Source organism: Leptidea sinapis, chromosome 4, assembly GCF_905404315.1.
Source record: "Leptidea sinapis chromosome 4, ilLepSina1.1, whole genome shotgun sequence".
NCBI classification, from domain to species: domain Eukaryota; kingdom Metazoa; phylum Arthropoda; class Insecta; order Lepidoptera; family Pieridae; genus Leptidea; species Leptidea sinapis.
The window spans coordinates 14,056,592-14,067,352 of NC_066268.1; the positions used below are offsets into that span (position 1 = coordinate 14,056,592).

The window sequence follows — 10,761 nt, forward strand, 5'->3', positions numbered from 1 at the left end:
TTGGATAAAATAAATAAATTAAAAAATATTTCACTTTTACGCTAATACCTTATGCATAAAGTGCCGTTTGAATCCTTTAAAAAGTATTTTATTTAAATGTGTAACACTCGAGTAAAATAAAGAAAATAAGCACTATGTGCAACAGTACGGACTGGATAAGGCTAACGTAAAACAGGCTCATGCAAAGGTCACGAAACTTGGGTTAAATAAAGAAATTATAATATATTACTTTTACGAAAATTACCTTATGTAAAAAGTGCTGCTTAACATTACACGCGTTTTGATCCCTTAAAAAGTATTTTTTTAAATTTAATATTTATTTTTAACATCAGTAAAAAATACCTTATCGTCTTGAGAATTTTTATACCAGTAGAATCGTCGATAATCACTGAGTCGGTTGCTTTTTACAAAAAAAATCTCTGCGTTATAAGAACTAGAAAGACATAGTAGACAATGTTGGCTTGAAACACTTTTTCTGTTAGAAAAAGCAAGGCGTTTAATTTTCTATTTTTCACATTAAGAAAATGAAGGAGAACGAAATCGGGGCAAGCGACTAATCCAATATATATAAACTTAAGACCAAGATAATTAACTTTTTTAATTACTAATAAGTTACACAAAAATGTCTTGAACTATCATGGACCATTCAAGCAGATATAACAATTCCTATATTTATTTACCATACAACTTAAACTTAAAATATCACTATCATAATGTACAATTTGGTATTTTTTGGTCCAACTAAGTAAAATCATTGAGGAATGATGGTGAATCTGAGAAACCGTTTCTCACAAGTCATATTTATCCTTCGTGAGAAATTTATTTAACGCCTAACTCCAAATGAGAGCAATTTTACTAACAAACCGTAGTACAAAATTTGCAACATAAATAAATCATGATTAACTTTAAAATGATTTTGAATGATCATTATCGCCGCGATCATAAGTACCATTATTGGTATTTTAAAATTTGTGGAAAAGTTGTTAAGTTAAGTTGATTAAAACTTAAATGGTCTGTCTTGAATGTTTATATTAAACTTGTCGCTTGCTCCGACCCCAGGTTAAACTTAAGAGATCCTTTCTTTTTTTAACAGCAATGTCTTGAAATCACTTAAATAATTATTAATATTAATTAATCAACTCCTTTAAATCAACATTTACGACTTCATTCGTTTTACAAAACATTTTAAAATTGCAATTCACGCGTCCCAATATAAGGCGATAAGAATGACTTATCGGGTATATTGGGACAGCTTCAAATTATAGACTGCTAATTACTGACAGTAGAAAGTAGTAATTTATCTCTATCTATAGATAGTATATTGGGAACGGCCGTAAGTAAGTAAGACGAGTAAGTCAACAAGTAAAAACACATGAACAACAAGTAAATAAATAAAGGTATTATGCAAGCATTTTATTAGCGATTAAGTATATAAAATATAACGACTTTAATAATTTTTAAACATGAAGCAGTCTCTGGTAACAGGAATCCACCACAATAAGCACCTGAAAGAGCGCTAGTAAAATTACTGTGATAATGACTAATTTTTTTATGACAATAAGGGACGAGACGAGCAGGACGTTCATCTGATGATAATTGATACGCCTTGCCCGTTACGTCACTACAATTGCGCTCGTCTCCTTGAGACATAAGATGTTAAGTCTCATTTGCCCAGTAACTTGTGAAGTTACTGGGAGCTACGACGCCCTTCAGACCGAAACACAGTAATGTTTACACATTACTATTCCAATATATCACGGCAGAAATTGGCGCCGTTGTGGTACCCATAATCTAGCCGGCATCCTGTGCAAGGGAGCCACTAGTAATACCAGACGTATTGTAATTTTTGGCTTCAATCAACATTCCCGAATGGCACTGCAATATAGTGGACAGGACATCAGGTAAAAGGCACTTTTTTGATAAAAAAAAAACTTGGTTCACACTTATTCCAATAACGCCCTATAAAGCATATAATTATTATACATTAAAAACTAATCACTCTGTATATTTGTGTTCCTGTTTGCGAAGTGATGATCGATTCTTCATTAACGTAATGGAATCTACTTGAAAGGTTGTCAGCGAACCCATTTAGCGATACCAAGTCAATTACAAATAAGGGTTTTTAAATGTTCCAGCCAATACCAACGCTTTTGCTTAATAACTTTTACAATTTACTGTAGTTATAGGTAATTTATGGTGGATTTTATACCTTACAGACTACATCAATACACGATGAGAGGTACAAATTAAAAACAGTGTGCCCAAGTGACAAGACAGGTAAGACGTTCACCTAATGGTTATAAATACGCCCTGCACATTACAATGCAGTGCCTCTCAAAGTTCTTGATATTCCAAAAATCTCGCACGTCACTTTGGGGCATAAGATGTTAAGTCTCAGAAGCACAGTAACTTTACTACCTACGGCGCCCTTCAAGCCGAAAAGCTATGTCCTCACTGTGCCTTTTTATCTTCAACTTTCGTATTCATCTTTCTATTCAAGTTTCGTTTGGCATCTTAGATTAAAGATCGCTGCGCTCCAACTAGATACCGCAGGCGTAGTCGCAAAATGCGGCAACTAATACTTCCTCCAAATGGGCGTACTCGAGCCATTCTCGAACAATGTGTGACGTTGATGTGCCACATGTTCTGTTAAACTTTGCTACTAGTTGAAACTATAATGCCGGGTTGCGTAGTAAAACTAAGTAAAAATAATACTACAAGAAATAAGAAAGACGCTGGGATCACATATCAGCAGTGAGCATTTTGTATTTTATTACTTCCAATGTAAAATAACACGAAGCGTATGTTACATAATTTGAAAGATACCATTGAGTGTGAAGATGCCACGCACACAAGCATGTTCAAAAAGATGTTGTTCTTAGTTTGTGTGGTAACTAGTTGGAGCGCAGCGGAGACTAATCCTTAATCTAAGTTTGGTTAACGACGCATTCAATAATTGAATGCGTTAACACAACGCTCAAGAGTCAATTAGTTCCGTCGTTGTTGTTGAACGATTTGTGGCATTCCATCCGACCCGGAAAAACGGGTACCAGTATGCGCTTCACTTTTCCATCCGCAAGAGGTTTTTTTATTATGAACAGAAATACGCATGTCGGGTCAGCTAGTATAATATATATATTATGCAGGGGCCTGCAAACTATTTAGGCAGATAGGCAATGCGTACCTTGTTAAGAACCTAAATAACTATAGAACTAGTGCTAAAATTAATTTAGTTTAATATGTTTCTGTTATTCTATAACCAAAGTTATATTGAACACTCAGTCTCTAAGTTTTATGCCTACCTTGGTAAAAAACCGTTGATAATATGACACTTAAAATATTTTATTATATCAATTACGGCTATCGAGTCTTAACACATCAGTGGATCATAATAACCCCAGCTTATTTTTTTTATGAGAGGAAGCAAACGGGGAATTGGCTAACCTAATCAAATGTAAATATCAGCCACCCAAAGGGAGTAAGTATCCTCGAGACCTGAAGGTTCCTAAATCGTATCGGTTCGGGAATCGGGATAACAGGAACCGGCAGATGATAAAAAGTTCTTCCAAGAAATCCAGACATCTACGTTAGGAGGTTGTGAAATTTCGCATTTTAACGTAATGTTCGGTGGTGAAATTCTCCTCCTGGTACTAACCTGAACAACTCCTTTGAGCACGCCCCGTGACACACTCGAGGAATATTAATTAAGGTAAGTACTTATATTATCTAAGCTTAATAATATCCATAATAAAAAAAATGTTTGTGATTTGAACAGGAAATTCCTATCATGATTGTGAACATTACAGATCCTGTCATCTATTAGTACACACCGACACGCAGTCATACTTCGCAAGATTATTATATCGGTTCCCATGTAATGCGGATCTCTAATGAAAGCCAAATAAGCTCCCAAACTTGAGAAGGTTTTATTTTTCATAAAGTAGGCAATGCTCATATAATATTCTATCACATAGTAAAGTCTATTTGATTACGTCGTCTCACGACTGCGTAAGCCAAAAAATATAGATTTAGAAATAAAGCGGGATCCTTTGTCTCGTGGGCCCCGATGCTAAACACCTTTTATCACGCACTACAGGGCCGCATCCTGATATATATAAATTGAATAAGAAGTAACGCTGGCTTGCTCGTATGCACAGGATGCTACCATTACGGGGCCTTTTTCTGTCGTCTACACTGTTTTTGGATCGGTTTAAAACTGGTAAGACTTGATATCTTATGTAAATCCGATTACGCTGCTATTTCTGATCCTGTTGATAACTATACCTATACTGAAGATGTTTAGAAAATGAAAAACGGCTTAATGTAGATTTTAGTATGTTGCCAATACTTTTATTGCTTTTCGAAGTAATCTCCGTTCCTCTCTACACATCGTCGCATTCGATAGAACCACTGAGAAAAGCAGTGGGCCCATTCTTCCTTAGGGGTCTCTTCTATGGCATTTTTGTACGCTTTCACCGCATCTTCAGGGCTCGTAAAGCGAATACCTCGAATTTTATCTTTTCTTCTTAAATGAAAGTCGCAGGGCGCTAGGTCAGGACTGTATGGCAGATGACTTATTATCTCGACACCTGCCATAGTCAACTATTCAACAGTCCGTTTTGCGGAGTGCGCTGAAGCATTGTTGTGGTGAAGGAGGATCCTGCTTCGAGGGCGCTGCTGTCGAATTTTTTCCAAGACAACAGGCAAACAGCGATTGACATACCAGTCTGCAGTAACTGTTCTTCCATCTTCTAGTACAACTTTCGCGAAATGACCTTTCCCACCAATCAAAAATCATCTTTTTTCTATGACTTCTTCCTTTCTTTACCTTAGTTAGCCGATCCTCGAAAGGAAACACCCACTAAGCTGATTGTCTTTTGGTTTCGGGTTTGTAGCAATATATCCAGCTTTCATCACTTGTGACGATGTCAAATACAGCATTTGAGTCACCACCGTTGAACTTATCTAACATTTGGCGACACCAGTCCATGCGAAGGTGTTTCTGGTCGTCGGTTAAGGTATGGGGAATCCATCTGGTACAAAGCTTCCTAACGCCTAGATGTTCGTGTAATATTTTTTGAACTTGACTCATACCAATGCCTAGGCTTGCCCGTATCCGCTGATACGTCACTCTCGTATTTTCCTCTATAATGCGTCGCACAGCACTGATGTTATCTTCAGTAGTCACTGTTAAAGGACGTCTCTAACGCGGATCATCATTGATATTGCTACGTCCACGCTTAAACTCGTTAAACCACGAGATGGGGCTTCATTAAGAAATGCTAATCGCACTCTATCATAGCTTTGTTGTTGAGTAAGCCCACAAAGAAAGTCATAATAAATCATTGACCGACAATTTTCTCGTGTTAGGTTCATTTTTACGTGTAACAAGAGTTTTATATTCGCCGCCAATTCACAAAAACAAATGGCAAATGAATGCAATATACTATATTAGGTTACAAAAGAGTTCTAAAATTGAAATTCAAAAAGAGTGATGATAAAATATCGTGTTTTAAGAGTAAAGGTGCAGTAAATAAAAAACACATACGACGAAAATAAAAGAATTATTTTTATTTTAACAATTATAACAAAAAAGTATGAAGTATTATTGACAGCAAAAAATATTCAGGGTTATATGAAGTATGTCCCTTGCAGTCTTATCAAAAAATAAAATATCTAAATAAAAAAAAAAACAAAAGAAAAAATCTTCACTAATGAATTTAAGTACATAAAACATTTCAACCCGCATATTTATTTGTACGATGTGAATGACGCACTTTCGGCTAAAAGGCTTCTATAATAAGTATCATTCATAACCATGGATCTAAAACCATCCTATCTACTCATTAATATATATTAATATATTTAGATCGGAATTCCTAGACATATAACTTCTGAATAAAAAACAAGGTTCCACCGAGATTTGAACTCGGATCGCTGGATTCAAAGTCCAGAGTGCTAACCATTACACCATGGAACCTACACGTTGGTATATTAAATTTAGTAATATAATTGCACTATGTATTTAAACAGGTACGTATATTTAGTATTCATTCATTTATAGACGTTCTAATTGTTTTATTTAAACAACTGTTTCATTTCAAAATAACGTGAAGAATAAAGAGACAATAATTCACAGACATCAATTACCATCATTGTTAACACATTCTTATATTTTCCATATAGTCTGGTGTAGAATCGTTTTTTTTAAGTAAGTAATGGAAGAAGAAAACGCTAAGGTAAGTACTTGGGAAGGTATAAAGCGCATGATCTCCACGAAATCACTTGAGACTTACATTACCACCTTCATCACCAGTCTCATGTCCCAAATGTCTCATGTGCCTATAATAACATTACACTTACACTCTCCTAAAACATTGTGTTGTGAGATATAAATAGTTATTCCACACGTATGTAGTGACATACTATGAATTTCATTTCATTGAAGCTTATTGAAAATTTATATAACACAGTTTAACAGTAGAGAGAGAGGTGAAAGATTTATCATACTATTATTATAACTATTTCACTGCTTACGCGCAGCACAGCTATTAAACGCCTGCCTAACAGGTTTAATAGATAATACTGCTCCGACCTCTTGGCCTTTAAGAACGTGAACAATAAACTGTACATTCACATGATATATATTAAAGTATTGTTTGATTATTACACCTATACTTATTATGTTATTCTTTTATGTAGTCTTTCTTTTCGTTTCAGATGGGAAAATCTCAAAATTAGCTCAGTTGTGGTGGCTTTTATGTTTAAAATTTAGTTACATTCAAAATGATCTTTTTATTAGACAACTCTTACTTTTTATAAGATTATTTCTCAATTTGAATCCGGCCCTGTCCCGAATAGCCACTCATATATAATTCAGGAGTATTCACGTGTGCTTCGGACACAATCAGTATATGAATAATTGAGTCGCAGTGTTCCAGCGATGATTGCCGGCCGGGCCCCCGGAGAGAGAGATTTCGTCGAGACTCGAGATCCTCACGGATTTATGTACCATTTTTATATCATTAACAATTAGGTGAGTCTCAAAATATTAGACATCTGACGGATATGTTCTTAGTATATTATATAATTTTCACTGCGTATAACAGTATTATTCAAATTTTAATATTTTTATTAAAAAAAGGATTTCAAACACTTGAACGGCAAAAACTACCTCCCATTCGAAATAGTACGTCTCAGACCTAAGAAGATCGGACGCAAGAAACTTAGCGAGTTTTTTTTTTTTTATTTCGTTACAATATATGTTCCTAATATCGTTTAAGAAAATTTATAATTAAATAGCCTGAGGTGCGTTCACTCCATTCCGCTACTATAAGTAGGTACATTTGTAGATATTAATTGTATAAAGTTAAGAACCGATGGTTAAGAAATATACTATCAAACAAACCGAAATATGAAAACAAGTATAATGTCTTGTATGCTGCAGATGTTGATACGAGAGGTACATCATAGAAATCTCGGTACAACATAACAGAGGCTCTTAACGGGATGAAAAAATTTACACAATATTATTATCAATACGATATTATCTCAAATGACCAAAAATAATAAATCACGAATTTAATAAATATGTAACATGTATAATATTGAATTATAAAGACATTGCAACGTATCCGGAACAAGTTATGCCTTTCACCACGCGTACGTATGTGATTTGATGAGTCGTGACGTCATAGACAACATGAATTATTCTAGTAATTCACAATTGGTATTCGAGGTTCCATGGTGTAATGGTTAGCACTCTGGACTTTGAATCCAGCGATCCGAGTTCAAATCTCGGTGGAACCTTCTTTTTCTTAATATTTATTTATAATCATATTTTTACGTTTTCATTTTATTTACCACATGGATTAAAAGCAATTTTAAAATACTTATACTTTTTAACGTCAATAAATTATCAGTAGCACAGTTTTTCTACTGTGTCAATAAGTCTGTTTTATTATTATTATGATATGATAAGACAAATTCCATTTTTTTTAGAGTATATTTACAATTTTCTCATATTATTATCTGTTTTTATCATATCATTTGCGTATCAGTAATTATCGATAACTATTTACTACGTAACAAAGTGGTTATAGATAGCTGATAATAGTGTATTTAAATTGATGTCATGAACTCCTCCCAAATAGCGGAACTAATACTGTAATAATATTTTATACGTGTGTTTGAGGGGGTCACTTAAATGGCACTGCAATTGAGTTAGTTCTATGATGTTTTCTAAGAGGAGAAAAATGAAAATAAACGTCAATTGGACGTTGTTCCTGAAAAACGTTCCAAGCCACAAACATCACATTTTAAGGAATTCGTGCTTAAAGTTCAATAAATATTAGTGTATTCCATACATGTGTGTTGGGCTACTAACGGCCGTTCCCAATATTCAGTCTATCTCTTACTTGAGATAAAAATCGTAACTATCGTTGACTTTTCTGTCCCAATAAACTTATTGACGGTAACTCGTCTTATCCGAAGACGCTGCCTGTCAATGGACGACGTAGCTTACCAGCGATAGAAGTTTGTATTAAAATTGTAATTCACACGTCCCAATATAAGGACAGCTTCAGATTATTGACAGCTCATTACTGACAGTAGAAGGTAGTAATTTATCTCTATCTGTAGATAGTATATTGGGAACGGCCGTTAGTCATGATGTCATTTAAAGAGTGACAGTAGAGCTGCCATTTTTTGTAAGCCCGTTCATATGAATCACGTGCCAAGTTTTGTGTTCTTAACTCAATTTCGACATGATTGTGGTTTGGAACGTTTTTCTGGAATTACGCCCAATTGATAATAATTCATTATTTATCATCACCAAACCCGAGAGCTGGCCAGTAAAAAAAAGAATAGAATCTGTTAAAAATAAATTTCACGAAGAGATAGAACTGAAGAAGTATTACAGCGCAAGGTTTGTCTGCATGTCGCAACCAATTTCACTCATGCCTCTATCACTTTCCGATATCACCCTTCCGAAATTGTTACGGCTATATCAAATTTATTCAAACAACCTGTCGCCAACGCGTTACCCACAAACGAAAATGTACCTTAATATTTACGGTGAAAGTTGAATTTCACTTGCATTCGTCTCATGCGAGCTTCGCAATATGACTAGATGGAAATTCTTATTCCACTTAAAATTATATATCTGTTTCTGGAATTCAATTCGAGAGCATAGGAAGCTATGGAGTAGTTTATTCTTATTTAAGTATCAGTCTAAAGGGTTAATTATTATTATATTTTTCATTCTATGCTTATATACCAAAACTTTTTTGGAGTTTACTCCTTAAGAATCGATTTTCATATAAGGCGCCCGGTATGAGAAAAATATGGATAGTAAAACCTACACATCAAATGGCATAGTAACGTTTTTGGTGCGCATCATTTCTCGCGCACCTTTAACTTTCTTGTACTTTGAAGCTTTTATGAAATTGAATATTTGCTATGGAAATTGATTTATTATTATACTTTCATAAAGTTAAGTAAAAATTCTATAAATTATGGGAGAAAATGGTGTAAATACCAGTGCCGGAAAATCAGATAAGCACGTGCGTACTATGTTACAATTCGTACATTAATATGACACGTATTGTATATTTAAACATGTGTGCTTTGTATTTATTTAATATTGAATTATCAATATAGTTGATACAAATTTATATGAGCTATACACATAATTAAATGTTTAATTTAATATGGAGAGTATATATAGCGCATTTCACGCCAAATAGACAATTTTTAAATTAACCTATTATTTTATCTTTTTAATATCTATTTTTTTTAAATTAATACGCTTTTATTAGCTTCTGCTGTATGTATGTTTGTAACCGACTCCATCCGACTTGATTTAGTTTAGTACCTGTTCAAAGACAATCGTTATTGAGCAGTAAACTCCAGTCGTGCGTCGGAGCTGACAGACACACTTTTTTTTCTTTTCACGAGTAAAGCAGCACCGCAGTTTTGTTCGTCAACTTGAAACTAGATGTTTATTCTCATTAGGCCAGTAATTTCACTAGCTACAGCGCCCCCTTCGAACTGAAACACTAATGCTTGAAGACAGAAAAGACAATCATCTGTTATTCACCTGGAACCTGTACGGCTGGAAGTCAATTGATTGATTAGTTTTGATTTTAGCTTCATATAATCAGTGACGTTTATTAAACAATAATCTAGGCTTCTACAGACTACTTGTTGAACTTACTCAACACTATTTCTTTTTTTTTAATAACCCACTTCATTTAAACCTATGTTATAGATAAAGATCATCTATACACAATTGATGGTGCAAATTATTTATATTATCAATGTCCCTTAGTCAAGACAACGGTCTTCGCATTTCAACGGCACGTTACAAAAGAAGATGTATTCTAAAGTAAATACTTAAAAAGGCGATCACGTACCACGAAATGAAATTCCAAAAGTGAATGCGTTACCCCTACTCGCATCATCGATACACGACTCTTCCGAACGCGACAAATTCTCATTTACATTTCGTTCGCAAAGTTATCTCGCACGAATTTACATAAAGACAGTAAGCTGGTGAGAGTTCGAGACACATTCGAATCGAGTTAGGGCGGAGTTACTTTAAAACTGTCGCTTAGTTGAGACACTGAATCCGTTTAGAGGTTCGTGAGTTTGGAATTAGTGATGTGGTGGCTTTGTCGATATAAATCGATATCTGACTTGTCATAGTATAAACTAAAACTATTATATTGTATTTTATATAATATGACTTTTATACAAACT

The 10,761-nt window shown here is 34.4% G+C and overlaps 2 non-coding genes across 2 annotated transcripts; one reads left to right on the plus strand and one right to left on the minus strand.

Annotated features, from left to right (window-relative positions):
• Window positions 1-5,908: 5,908 nt before the first annotated feature.
• Window positions 5,909-5,980, minus strand: Trnaq-uug (transfer RNA glutamine (anticodon UUG)). The gene has a single exon. It is a non-coding gene; the product is annotated as a tRNA-Gln (tRNA).
• A 1,757-nt stretch (window positions 5,981-7,737) lies between these two features.
• On the plus strand, window positions 7,738-7,809 carry Trnaq-uug (transfer RNA glutamine (anticodon UUG)). Its single transcript has one exon. It is a non-coding gene; the product is annotated as a tRNA-Gln (tRNA).
• Window positions 7,810-10,761: the final 2,952 nt, after the last annotated feature.